The following is a 15,081-nucleotide window of genomic DNA, read 5'->3' on the forward strand; positions in this document are numbered from 1 at the left end:
ATCAAACATGTCAAAGGGAGAAGTTATTTCACAACAACATTCAAAAATGAAGAAATTTGTCTATCCTGTTATGTCTATCCTGTTACTATGGTTGCTATGGTTACAGTAACAGGATAGACAATAGTAGACAGAAACGTCTTTAAAATGTTAATACTTACATATAGTTGTACACATACTGAAATGTGTCGTTGTTTGAACTCATCTAAAGGTTATAACGTCTTAATCTTCGCAATTTAGCATTTGCAGATGCAATACTGCTATCGGTAACAGGATAGACAAAACGTAACAGGATAGAACTTAATATGGTGATATATCATTAACGTACGTTCCTGTTACCAATAAAATAAAGACAAAAGTAAACTAACCTGCGAGGGAATTACTTGATGTTGGGGTTATTAGAAAGAGAGAGAAAAAAATGCTGAACATTATGAATTGCTATCTTAGACTTGCATTACTGATGGTTATTTTTATAACCTTTGAAAACCAATTTTTAGAGGCATTTTTCAGTACAGCATGGAAAATTGACAAAAAATCTATCATTTTACAGAATAAATATATGTAGAAGTTTTTACTATTGAAAACAATCTTCTTGTCTATGAAAAACAAGCTTAAAATTTTATCGAAACCTCTTTTAAGTAACCCGAAATTTCTTTTGAACATGGTAACAGGAGAGACAAAATATTGCACCGCCTATCAAAAAATGTTTCAATATATTCTTGTATCACATTATCAAGATTGCATCTTTTTATATGTTGTTCTATAAGTACTGTTTGTTTTGATTTACTTATGACGAGGGTTGTTTGAAATAGTAACTTCAAAACAATTTCAAAATTTCAAAATTCTACATTTTTTTAAAATGACCCATCTAGCTCTCCTAAATAAGTAGCTTTTATAATAACAGATTTTTTTTTAAAGATCAATGAGCGTTGAACAATATTTAGACGACCCTTTACACTGTTTGACACATCCAGTTTTATTTGCACAACTACCATCTCGTTTTGTCTAACACTTTGAAATTCGCGCGAAAATTCTCTTCTTCGAGAAAATATTCCTGCGTCACTATCAAGCCATAACATTGCGTCAATTGTAAACATTGGGATCTTGTCTATAGTATTGACCTGACGATGTGTGAAGGAATATAAATAAGGAATGTTCAAGTTATTTATATCGAAAGGTTTTTACTTTCATTATCAGGTGAATTCTTTGTCAACAATACAATCCGTTAGGTATGTACAATTACATTCACAGTAACTGTTGTGTGTTTAAGTATATATACACAAAATTGCAAACAGCTGCATTTCTTATCCTGTGTTAATTATAAAATCTTATTTTAACGGCATTATATTGGAAGGCTAACACGGTTGGGGGGATACAAATGTGGTTACAGACGTCCAACTAGGGTTAAAAATAAATTCATACATGTCATATAATGATTTGTTTAAAAATCCCTACCCATTCATATTTCATATGTAGGGAAATCACAAAATTTATAAATATTTCCCAGCTACCATGACTTTTTTTATTAAGACGTCTGTGTATACATATAGGACCCCCCCCCCCCCCCACACACACACACATATTCATTTTCATTTTGGTTTTAATTTTGCATCAAAAATGTCTAACAGTAACGTTTCTTTTGTTATTATCGTAATAAATTATGATGAATTGAAAAATCAAAATTCCTAATAAATACAAATCTATCAGTTCATTATTGATCATTATTGAGAAGTCTCATTGTGCCATAATATTTCTCGTCATTCTTGCTGTTCTCGTTGTGTATTTGTTTACGTTCATATCCTAAATTGATTATGGTTGGGTCAGTACTCGTCAAAGTCGTTTAAGTCAAATAAAATATTATTGAAAATTATACATGAAAATGAAAGCAAGCTATACTATAATACTATGGAACAGGTTTTTTTTGTGTGTCTCTTCAAAAATTTGCAATCTTCTACGCCACTAAGAGTTGTCTACAAAAATGGGATTGAGGTTAATTTAAGTCCTTCAACGTAGGTTAAAAGGTTTGGTCAAAGTTTTTGGTACAGATTTACGCGATTAAAAAAATAAAAAAAATACTAAGCCTCAGTAGACAAAGTTTGGCCAGTTTTTAATGTAAAAATGTCATCCTATGAACGAATTTTTAAGTAAGATATTTGAGAAATATTTTAATTTTTGCCAAGGGATCAAAGGCGTATGTATGTTCATGCGCTTTCCCCGATATTATGTTATTGTGACATCATTAGCTGGGCATGATTTGTTACAGCGAATAGTGCATGTTAACTTCCTGCCATTCATCACTGCAAATATTAAATTGATTCGTTTGATTAATAACTGCCTTACGTTACTTCAGGGCAAAAAGAATCCATCGCGACGAGATCCCCTTATATATGGTTGATATTAAAATAATATGAAAGGTCCACCAGTAAAAGCTGACACTATTGTGTGTATCTGAGACAATATCTGAAAAAGTCTAATTTTTGGCAATAGGAAAAACCAAAAAAAAATTTCTTTAGAACCGGTATTTTAATAGCACAAATCGAAGAACACACATTGAGGATCTAGGAACTATTGTCTGTAATTCAAACAATTGTTAAATGTGGTAACAATGGCAATTTAAAAAATGGTACAAAAAATTCCAGTTCTCTCCTGTTACCAAAGTGAATCAATTTTAAAAAGTGTCTAATGGGAATAAGGAATAAGTTTAAGATAATATTTGTGGTTTACTAGTATATCCTGCAATAGTTAATCAAATGCCAATTATTTATTTTAGCATTTGCAATACAAAAGGTTAAGAAATACACTAAAATATAGTCCGATATGTCGGTAACATGAAAGAATCTTGAGTAACAGGACAAGTAACAGGACAGAGTTGGTAACAGGAAGGAATTTTTTTTCAAAACAATTGCTTTATTTCATAGTTTAAGAAAAATACATCATTTCAGATTGGTCACAATTGGAAGATAACAGCAAACAATGTCATTTATCTTTTGAAACTGTATTTGCAAGATGAAAAATCTGCTTAGGTAATGAAAAATTCTAAAATAAATTCCTTTCTGTTACCATCTACTATACTAGAATTGCACAATGTTCTCTGCTGTTATCAAAAGCAAAAAACTTGTCTTTTCATTTAATATACTGTATATTATGTTGATATTAATGTTTGACATATAGTAGATTAACTTTGTGATTTATCAGTGAAATTGTCTTTAACATCCTTCCTGTTACTGATTATGGTTATGCTGTTACTTCTTATAAGGTAACATGACAGAATGTAACAGAAAGGAATTACACAGTTCTTTTTGTCCTTTTATTCGAATTGTGTAGAAGTTTACTTCCATCTACATATCAATTTAATAAGATACTATAAAAACACATTTACTGTTATAGTGCTGACAATGAAATATTCTCAGAAGGTACACAAAAAGCTGTAGAAGGAGAGAACAACAAAATTATTTTTCTCTAAATTTTGATCTTTGGGGAGTTCGGATTTTTCAAACAGGCTGCCATTCACCTATACATATGGAGTCGTACATTCAGGAAATGATGCTCTTCTCATTGCATTACAAGAAATAAAATCTTGGTCTTTCAAACGTTTCCACAGGTGAAAAAAACTAGTGGTAACAGGAGGGAAATTACCCCTTGGGACAAAAATTAAAAGACCCTTAAAAATGCAAAATTTTATCACATGCTTTAGTTATAACAAAATCAGACAATTAAGGGACAAGTGTTCTATATAATCTATCATATTTGTGAAAATCGGAAGCCTGTTTACTTAATTTAGATATTCTTTGAATGATTTAGTTGTCAGAAAACAACACCGGACAACATGATTTTTTTTTTTGGGGGGGGGGGGGGGGGGGGGGGGGTGAACTTTTAAATTATAATATTTTATTAGAAGAAATACAAGAAAGAGTGTTTAATTGGCAATAGTTGGTGCATAATATACTTTAGTTAATACTGAAACTTAAAATTTTCCAAAAAGATGCCTGAATAAAAATATAATTGCTGGTGAAAGATGGAACATGGAAATTATACTTTTTCAGATATTGTCTCATTTCTAATAAATACTGAAATTTAATGCTAAAACGTAAAAAAAACATACACGAAAGTACCAAAAGATATATAATAGCTAATGCATGAACTGTATTGCTGTTATAAGAAACAAAACTATGATAATAACAGTGTCGAATTGCAAGTTTACGCACCTTAAAATTATTTATCATATTACATTGTATGTAAGTTTGAATGTGTATATTGCATCCGAGAAATTTTTTTTAAACGGTATAAAAATAAGGAGATGTGGTATGATTGCCGATGAGACAACTATCCACTAAGTTTCAAATGAGTGGACTAAGCAATTATAGGCAAACGTACAGCCTCCAACAATGAGAAAAAACCATGCCGTATAGTTGGCTATAAAAGCCCCGACATGAAAAATAGGAAACAATTCAATAAAGAAAACTGACAGATTTATAACAAACAATTTTCGAAAAACAAATATAACAGACATGAATCGACGACAACCACTAAACTACAGGCTCCTGACTTGGGACAGGCACATTAAGAATGTGGCGATGTAAAATATGTTTGAAGGCACAAACCCTCCCCTAACGGTATAACTTGCTATTTATTTTGTATTTTGTAATCTTTTATACTTAGAAAAAAGAAGATGTGGTATGAGTGTCAATGAGACAACTCTCCATCCAAGTCACAATGTGTAAAAAGTAAACAATAATAGGTCAAAGTACTCAGTCCATTTATAGTATTGGCGTTTGGTTGCTTTCTCTTTGACGTATAGCCCACAATTCCTATTATTCATTTTAGAATTACTATAACCTGACTGCAATAAAACTTACGTAACTTTGCAAATGTTGAAAGTTTTGTTTCTGTCAAATATTGCCCTTTTATAGACTGTCTTTTATAGTCAATGTTTGGTCTAAGGGCGTTTCACAAAGCACATATCACTGTCCGACCGACTGTACCACCAACGCCTCTTTTCCGATTTCGGCAAGTTTTACCTTGACTTCCCAAGTTGGCCTTTTTAAACTACGCGTTTTTTTACATCATGGAGATCTGGCTGACCATATATATTTATTAATCAATTGGTTCCGGCCGATCTATTAAAAAGTTATATACATGTATCTATGACAATACTGTATTCATAAATCAACTCAATGAAGCCAGAACGTATTCCGAATTTTTCATAAAATTTTGTACACCGATATTTTTTTTAATGCCTGCCTATCCCCTCTCACAAATCAAACGGTTGCTTACAGTGCTAATTTATATATTGTTTAAATAATTCCTAGACTTCGACCCTTAGAACCCCTTCAAATTTTGCAACTGCGTGTAAAAGAGAGGCGAAAGATACCAAAGGAACACTTTGCAAAACAAACTGACAGCGCCATGGCAAAAAACAACATTATATATGGTATACAAAACACAACATAGAAAACTAAAGACTGAGCAACACGAACTCACAAAAACAGGGGGTGATCTCAGATGCTCCGGAAGGGTAAACAGATCGTACTCCACGTGTGGCATATGTCGTGTAAGTATTTATTTAAACATATTGAATTGTCTTTTTGGGTCGTCTTTTTAAAGTGACTTCTCTGTAAAAGTATATTTAACCACATTGTAAAAAAAACTTCTGATTAACTCAATTAACAATTGTACATTTGTAAATCTAAAATGTTGTTTAAGATTAAAACTTCCTACGTTCAGTTATAAGAAGTATTAAACGTAAATGCGAAAAATTTAAGCGTCCGATCGCGAATATGGTATAATCATTGCAGCCGCTAATTGTAACATCCATCTGAACGAAAACCACATCAAACCTGATTCTTCCAAAGATGTTTTTTGGTATTTTTCGTAATGTATGTCAATACCCATGGTTTGTTTTGTATGACCATATTGGGGCGTCCTTTTACACTGAACAACTACGGACTGGTCACTCATATATACAGGTATATACTTTGAATTTTGGCGCGGAATTTATGACTTTATAAAGTCCTACGTCACTGTCAACAAATAAATGTAAACATTAAGATTTTATCGACTGTGAAGGAAGATCAATAAGGAATTTTCAAGTTATTTATAGCTAATGGGGTTTAACTTTCATTTTCTGGTGAAATTTTGGTCAGAAAACAGTATTTGATTTTATGAGGTAGGTCCATTTACATTATATTGTTTCTTTAAACAGCATATCTTAAGCGTATTTAATTGGAGAAAATGATATTTTGAACTGACATGCCCGGTATGATGGAATTGTATGAATTTTGTTTACTTTTCGTTGTGTCACATGATGTATTTATAGTGTAATGATAATAAATATTTGATTTGACCTAACCCGATATCTTTCTACATAGATTGGATTTAAAGGCCGAAGATCCTCGCCTGACTAATGTTGAGGTGCATGTCCCAAGTAAGAAATGTCGAAAGTGGTTGTCATTGTTTACTTATATCTTGTGTTTTTGTCTTTGAGGAAAATTTGTTTTGATTTCCCAATTTTTTTTATTACCCAATTATAAAACTGTCAGATTTTCTGGGTTAGGTTTTGTAAAGCTTAAAATATTATTCTATAGACGAGTGTTGTCAAATTTGACCGTTTTGCCTAACCGGGTTCTCAGATAATCTTTCGACCGATTAACCGGATAACCGGTGTATATATAAGTTGATGTTTAAGTTCTTATCTACAGTACTTTACAAATGATCGGTTTTATGATAGTTTACGATTGATTGATTGATTGTTGGTTGCTTAACGTCCAGTGGCAAATATTTCATGCATATTCAGGACGAGAACTGATAGTTTACGATAAATTGAACTTTATCGTTGGACATTATAAGGCTTGGCGTTGAGCATTCCTAGTGAAGTTTTACTTTTAATAATTCAATCCTTTATCTACTATGACGTTAATTCTCTTGATCTTGTCGAATTGGCAATGTCTTAAATCGTTAATTGTTTTATTTTCTCTGGTGTCTCAGAAAATTCTGTGGAGTGTTTCAATTTGAAATGTATAAGCGTGTTCCTCGTACAACCCAGTATATATCTATTCCATTCACATAATTTGCAGTTCATCATTTTTGAGTAGGCATTTCGTGTAAAGTATGACAAAGATTTGTACGACTGAGGTGGCATATTTACATGTAGGTCTACATAACATCAAATCAAAAATGAAACGATGAAGTAAACCGTAATCTGTTATCGGCTAACAATCGTTAAAAATACATGTAGTACTACGCTAATTATATTTACTTTAGATCTTGTAATAGACAAGACTAGTTGTCTTAGTGCTAATTAATTTGTTAAAATTGTTGTTTTTTCAAGGTTAACAATTAAAGCAATCAATATTCTGGACAATTGATCAGTCAAGTAAGGTACCACGACGATCATTTTAGAATTCAACAAATTTTATTGGTGATTTCAATACACGTTTGTATAAAATCTATTAAAATTGAAAAAGGTCCGGTTAACCGGTTAGCGTTTTTGGTATTCGGTATTTCGGTCCTCCGACGGTTAACCGTTGACAACACTACTATAGACACGTGTCTATAAGCGAAGACCACCGCCTATTTGGGGTCGCCCCGATATTCCGACACCCTATTGTTCCGACGCTCAATAAGTTCGAGTCCCCAATTGTCCGACACTCAAATAGTTCGACACCCTAACAGTCACGCATAGGTACAATGTATATCAAATTAATTTATAGAATCGGTGTTTATTTGGTAGCTGTTTTTGCACAACCCATTCTGTCGCCTCGAGGGTTGACTTGGGTATAGAAATATAGTCATCCCTAGACTTCTCCCGTCCGACAGTAAACCCTTGCTAAATTATGTGTCTGTTTGACCACGTTCGGTCTGAATGGGGAAATTAAACCCGATGCATCGTGTAGGATGAGTGTACGCTCTCTGCACAATAAATGCTCTTGCAACAACTCTAGGGATTCATAGTAATATAATAGTGAACAAAGGGTCATAATTCTATTGTTAACATATAAAAGGGCTATACAATCAGTTTAAAATTTTAGTCCCCGGAAAAGCCTAGTAATCAAAGCATAAAGGATTAGGTGGTCACCGTTTTATAGATGGTTTCAGATATTTCCTGTTGATATCAATCTTTGTTTTGGTTTCAATTGTGTTCAGATAATAGATACGATAGTTTTAACTTACTGGAAAATAATATTATAAAGCGAATCGAATCGAAGATTTTTTCATAAGACGGACATATTTGTAACGTCAAGTATCTATATTAAATATGGAAACTACAAAAAGCCCGATAGCATTACCAAAGATCATATTTTGGGAAATTGTTTATTACCTTGGACCCACATGTTCGTTTTTTGCAAGACATATGTATTTTCAATCAAAATAAGTCAAGTAGCACAGATTTGCATATTGCCTAACATAGTCATCAACTTGTTCAAAGTATTGCATCTCGTACAATAAAATGGAAATGGGGAATGTGTCAAAGAGACAACAACCCGACCAAAAAGCAGAACACAGACTAAGGTACCAATTGGTTTTCAACACCGCGAGAACATCCCGCATCCAGAGACGGGCTTCAGCTGGCCTTAAACAAAAATGTGTACTGGTTCAGTGAAAATGGACGTCACACTTAATGAACAAGAATTTAAAAAAAAAACGTACAAGACTAACAAAGGCCAGAGGCTCCTGACTTGGGACAGGCGCAAAAATGCGGCGGGATTAAATATGTTTTGTGAGCTCTCAACGCTCCCACTATACCTCTAGCCAATGTAGAATTAAAAAACGCGTAGCAATACGCACAGTAAAACTCAGTTTAAAGGAAGTCCGAGTCCGATGTCAGAATAGGTAACAGAAGAAACTAAGCAAAATGGCAATGATACATAAATTAACAAAAGACTACTAGCAATTACTGACATGCCAGCTCCAGACCTCAATTAAACTGATTGAAAGATTATGTCTTTGTCATATGAAAATCAAGCACAATCCCTCCCGTTAGGGGTTTAGTATTATACCATCATAAAATATATGGGAAGAACATAACCCGTGTCATGTCAACAACTGGCTTTAGCTTAAATGTGTTTTTGTAGGAATTCGAGGTCATTGACTTTGACCCATTATACTCAGATGTTCATTGCAGGTTACATGTAATATTCTCATCAGGTGTTACTACTGATTTGCATAACAATGATTCTTATCCGAACATGGTAAATATACCTGTTCGGTGGAACAATGAGATGAAAGATCAGTTTGTTAAAATGGATGAGGATAAACTCTCCACTGAAGATTTGTTCAAGAAACTTGTCACATTAAATGTTGAAAGTGACACGTTTCAATCAGATATTGACAATTTTGTCGAATTTTTTAACCGCATATTTATTGATTCAGCGCATAAATGTTTTGGTGATAAGGTAGTTCGTTACAACCAGTCGAATAGGCAAAACAAGGTGTTTCAACCCTGGTTTGATAACAATTGTCATCAGAAGAGATCTGAATTTCACAAGGCAAAGCGAAAACATTATCTTTCTAAAACAGATGAAACCCGAGCTGATTTAAAGTATCGTGGTAAGGCTTACATGTATAAGATTGCAATGGGCAAGGCTTTTAATGGCTATCAGTTTAGGGCAGAGAAAGACTTGCGCAGTGCATCTGAAGGCGAACCACGAGAGCTCTGGAATATTTTAAATAATTTGAATAAATCTACGTCAAAGAGAGATGAAATTGATCTCGATGGCTTGTATGATTATTATAAGAATTTGAACATTGATAAGATTTCATCAAAATGATGATGATGATGACGAATTTATTTTTGCCGAACTGAGATGATGATTTTGTTAATAATATACTCAATGGTGAAGTATCAAACGAAGAAATTTTGAATGCTGTGAAAAATTTAAAAAACAGCAAGTCCCCTGGGTTTGGTAAGGTCATTAATGAGTATATTAAATCAACCATCCATGCTACTTTGCCTATGTATAGAGAGATTTTTAATATGATTTTGAATACTGGTGTAGTTCCTCAAATCTGGACGGTTGGGATAATAATTGCCATATATAAAAACAAGGGTCATCCGAACAACCCAGATTCTTATAGAGGTATTACACTAGTGTCCTCACTTGGTAAACTGTTTATAGCAATACTTAATAATAGGTTGATAAAGTATGCTGAACTGATAGAAACTATACCAAAGGCACAAGCCGGAAAAGGATATAGTATAAATGACAATATATTTATACTACATATTTTGATAGAATTATATCTTTATAACAATAAGAAACTATTTTGTACTTTTGTAAATTTCAGGAAAGCTTTTGATACTGTTTGGAGGGTGGAACTTTCGAAAAAACTTATAAGTTGTAATATCACGGGAAAGATATTTAAGGTTATTTATAATATGTATGGCAATATCAAGTCTTGTATCAAAAAGGGGGGGGGGGGAGTTATCAGGGTTCTTTCCATGTGAAGTCGGAGTTTGTCAAGGGGAAAATTTATCTCCTTTCTTATTTTTCTGTATTTCTTTCGGACCTTGAGACTTTTTTCCGTGAAAATGGTATATCAGGACTCCAAACCGTATCACAAAAAACTTTAGAACACCTAAATATGTTTTTGTTGTTATTTATTCTATTGTATGCTGATGATACAATAATATTAGCTGAATCAGCAGCAGCATTGCAAAAGTGTTTAGATGTATTTGAACAATATTGTAATATTTGGAAACTTTCAGTAAATGTTGAAAAATCTAAGGTGATGGTATTCCCTAAAAGAAAGTACGTTATGATGGATAATTTTAAACTATATGGTTCAATTATTGAAAGAGTGGAGTCGTACCCCTATCTTGGTTTGCTTTTAAACCAAAATGGGAAATTTGAAATTACAAAAATGAAGTTAGCAGAACAAGGACAGAAAGCATTTTATGCTCTATATAGAAAGATTGGGAATATATATATTCCAGTAGACCTACAGCTTAAGTTATTTGAATCTTTAACTGATCCTATACTTTTATACGGGGGCAAAATTTGGGGATAAGAAAAGTTAGACATATTGGAAACGGTGCACTTGCAATTTTTAAAGAAGGTGCTCTCTGTCCGAAGATCAACGCCAAATTTCATGGTGTACGCGTACGGCGAAACAGGTAGATATCCACTAGACATACAAGTTAAACTACGTATACTTAATTTTTGGGTAAAACTTCTTTCGAATGATTCTAAACTGTCTAGTATTATGTATAAGTTACTGTATGAAATGAATTGTTCAGGAAATATGCAATCAAAATGGTTATTACATGTGAAATCTATACTGAATTATGTTGGTTTATCGTTTGTATGGGATAGCCAAGAAAATGTTAGTAAAAATAATATAAAATATGTTGTTAAACAAATCTCACAAGACCAATTTGTACAAAAATGGCACAGTATGGCTGAAAGTGCCTTAAGAGGGGAATTTATTTATCATTTAAAAGGAATTTCTGTCTTGAAGGCTACTTGATGAAACTAAATAAACAACGCAGAGTACACTTGAGTAAACTGCGATGTTCAAATTTGAAATTCCCTATAGAAGCCGGAAGATGGTTAATGTTCCTCGTGAAGACAGAATAATTTTTATGCACATTATGTGACAGGGGGTGATTGGAAATTAATTTCATTATCTGCTAGTATGTTGTAAACCAAATATTGAAAGAATAAGAAAAATACATATACCGGGATATTATTTTTTGAACCCAACAGAGGACATAGTCAGGCTATTTGGTTTGCTATATTATTGTAATATCAAAGTACTGAAGTACTGAACATCGGATGACTGCAAGTTCTTGTGGATGGTCACAAGCACTTGTCTCAGAATGAAAATCACATCTCTATACCTGAAAGTGAGGTTAACGTACAGATATATATTTTTTTTCATAGAAAGTTCGTAAATGACAGGGAATTCAACCTCTCCGTAATAAATATGATATTGAAGTGATACAAACCAGTATACTCTGGTTTGTTGTTATATATTATATTAATATTTGTATATTACAGTTACATGTATATATAATTTTCATCCATTTGTATATCATTCTATTCTATTATATTAATAATAGTGCAGTGCAAGTGAATGGTGGACACTCTTCTGTAATAATTCGATTTTTCTAATAGATTGGATTCGAGTAGGCATTCATATTTTCCCGCCAAACTTTCAATCTCCCATGCAGAGTTATCGGTCCTTGAGAGAGAGCGAGGACCATAACTCTGCATGGGAGATTGCAAACGTTCTTGAGATATTCTTCCGCATGCGTTAACACACATTTTCTGTACGTGTGCATAGATATTAAAGATATTTTACTTATATATATATTTCTAACGACAAAACATTTTCATATTATTAATTTATGTTCTAAAAAAAAATTTTTAGGAGTATCCATTGAAAAAATGAATTTATAACAAGCGATAAGGAATGTGATTTTGCACTCGATAATGTCCGCGTATTTATCACGGTTACAATCCCAACACGAAAGTTACGTAATGGAAATCTAGGCGACAGCAATACACCGGAATGCCCTCACGGTCATCCGATGTAATAAAAGTGCTCAATCATGTCGCATTGTTTTTGCAAAAAATCATGAAGTATTTTTGATATAAGAAATAGTTTAGTACTTACCTAATTAAATTTTGTGTTATAATCCAATTAATCATATGACATATATGTCACGATATGTGCCAACTATTTGTTTTGATCGTTTAAACCACGTGTCAATCAACCGTATGTGACGGTGTGTTTGATGGCTTATATTAAATTGACCTGTATATAGTATGTTTATTTCAATTTTGTTCTGTTATTATACCACTTCTGGCAAGCTGTACATTATGTATTTCTGCCTCTTGTAACAGAGTAAACTGTCAGAGTGTACAATAAAATGTTGAAATCTTGTTTATTTCCGATGCAAAGACCCTATGAGTGAATCAATATTTATTCTAAAATATGCCATCGTTAATAACCTGACATAAGTATCGTTACTATGTCCCTTCTGAATAAGTCTGTTTAAATGTTTGGTTGGCTTTTGATGTTACTCATGTGTTGAGAGATCATTTGTTTATCTTAATGAATATAAATACGACAACCGAAAGTTTTAAAATAATAACAACATCTTCAGTTCTGAGGTTTGCCAAAGCAAGTAACAACCAATTAGTCAGTTATAGTTATTCAAATACAAATTATAAATACCAGATACATAAATAGAAACTGAACATTCTTTTTAATTTATTTTGTTTCAGATAAAGCATGGCGGAGGGAAGACATCGTGGTTATGGCAGACGGTCACAAGGAAAATTTAATCTAGGTGTCATAGGACGGTCCAATAGCGGAAAGTCGTCGTTAATCAAACTTATGGTGGAGTCGCAGTTGGGACCGGGAAATGGTGATCTTCCTAAGACAGATTTTCTAGAGTGTACAGAAAAATGCGAGAAATTCGAAATTCCTGGTTGTTCGATTGTATTATGGGATGTACCTGGAGTTGGAACACAAAACGAAGGCTTAGAGGGGTACGATGAAAGAATTGAAATAGAGAAATATGATGGTTTCGTTGTTTGCTGTGGTGGACCTGTTACTGAGTATGAACTTGCTTTAAATAATCTAATAGCAAGTCATGGGCGAACATACATTTTCGTCAGAACAAAAGTTGACGCTGCTATTGAAAATGAAAAGAAGGCACATCCGTCAACCTTTGACGAAGAAGAAACATTGAAGAAACTAAGAGATGGGATTATTGAAAAACTTTCGGAAAGTGGAGTAACTGAATTTCTCGTGAGCAATCGACACCCTGACAAATTTGACTTTGAAACACTAAACTTTATTATATTCGACAGAGGAGCTTTGGTTTCATATATGACGAGTTGTAATAAGAAAGTGAAAAAAGAAAACTGGAAGAGAAAACAAGTAGAATCAGACTGCTAATCATCGAATTATGCCACACCAAGTGATATTCTTAGATCAGTCGTAACATATATGTGGCGTCTGAACAATGATCATTTCGACACTTTAATGAATAATATAAGCAATGTATCATTATCTCATATTTCACTAATTTGCATTACGGCCAATGAACAATTATATAATGATTGTACAGGCAGGACTATGGTACAACTCGTTTTAATCTGCCATATTTTGTATAAGAAGTTATCCAAGACAAAACAAACACTAGGTGCTCATCGTTTCATGGATTGTTATTTATATTTATAATTACATAATTTAATTTTGGATGTAACACGTCTTCTGATTGGCTGAAAGTTTTTTGTCTATCGGCTCAGACATAATTTTGTCATGTGACCGTGACGTCATCAACGTTTTTTCATGATTTTTGTCTATTCGAAAAAACCTTAAAAATGTGGTGCACACTTTTAAATAACCCGCGGTGTGCACAACATTTTTGATGTTATTTCTTCATAGACAGAAAAAATATTACAGTCATTCCTTAAATGTTTATACAATGTTCGTCTATTTTATGTCAATGTAAAAGGAATAACCCCGTTAATGAATGTGACGGTGATTTTGACCATTTTAACTGTCTAGCTGAAAAGGTTGCTGTTCAAAGTTGTTCTCTATTCGTTGTTGTTCTCAATCTATAGCATACAAACCACAAAAAACCCTACTCCAAAATAGGTACGAAAACCCAATAATGGATGTTTATTTAAGGGCAAAAATTCCTATAACACCTATACAGGTATGTTTTAGTATTAAAAGTTTCTTGCTATCTTTAATAGCTTTCAAGATTATAGCAAAAAACTGCAAGATTTGCATAAAAAAAAGACATTTCAGGGGAAATAACGAGAAAATAAATCGTGACCTACTAATTATGTTTACTCACGTCACCACGTCAGTTTTTGTCGAGCCTGCGACTTTTGTCGCAGAAAGCGAGACAGAGTGATAGTGATCCGCCGGCTAACTAACTACTTAAAAGCCTAATATTTCAGAAGGTAGAAGACCTGGATGCTTCATACTTTGTATATAGATGCCTTATGTTATGAAGTTTCCGTCTGTCATATGTCCATTTTCCTTCACCTCATTTTCATGGTTCAGTGACTACTTGAAAAAAAGTTGAGATTTTTTGTAATGTTAATATCTTTCTTA

The 15,081-nt window shown here is 33.0% G+C and overlaps 3 long non-coding RNA genes across 4 annotated transcripts in view; 2 read left to right on the plus strand and 1 right to left on the minus strand.

The window, feature by feature from the left end:
* LOC127706456 (uncharacterized) overlaps nt 1–15,081 on the minus strand; it is a 348,407-nt gene that overhangs the window by 331,749 nt on the left and 1,577 nt on the right. The window lies entirely within an intron of this gene.
* Nucleotides 1–15,081, plus strand: part of LOC127706452 (uncharacterized) — a 75,284-nt gene that overhangs the window by 51,626 nt on the left and 8,577 nt on the right. The window lies entirely within an intron of this gene.
* On the plus strand, nt 6,036–14,218 carry LOC127706457 (uncharacterized). The gene is made up of 2 exons (XR_007984469.1): nt 6,036–6,163; nt 13,230–14,218. It is a non-coding gene; the product is annotated as an uncharacterized LOC127706457 (long non-coding RNA).

The sequence above is a fragment of the Mytilus californianus genome, unplaced genomic scaffold (assembly GCF_021869535.1).
Source record: "Mytilus californianus isolate M0D057914Y unplaced genomic scaffold, xbMytCali1.0.p SCAF_6, whole genome shotgun sequence".
In the NCBI taxonomy this organism is placed as follows: Eukaryota; Metazoa; Mollusca; class Bivalvia; order Mytilida; family Mytilidae; genus Mytilus; species Mytilus californianus.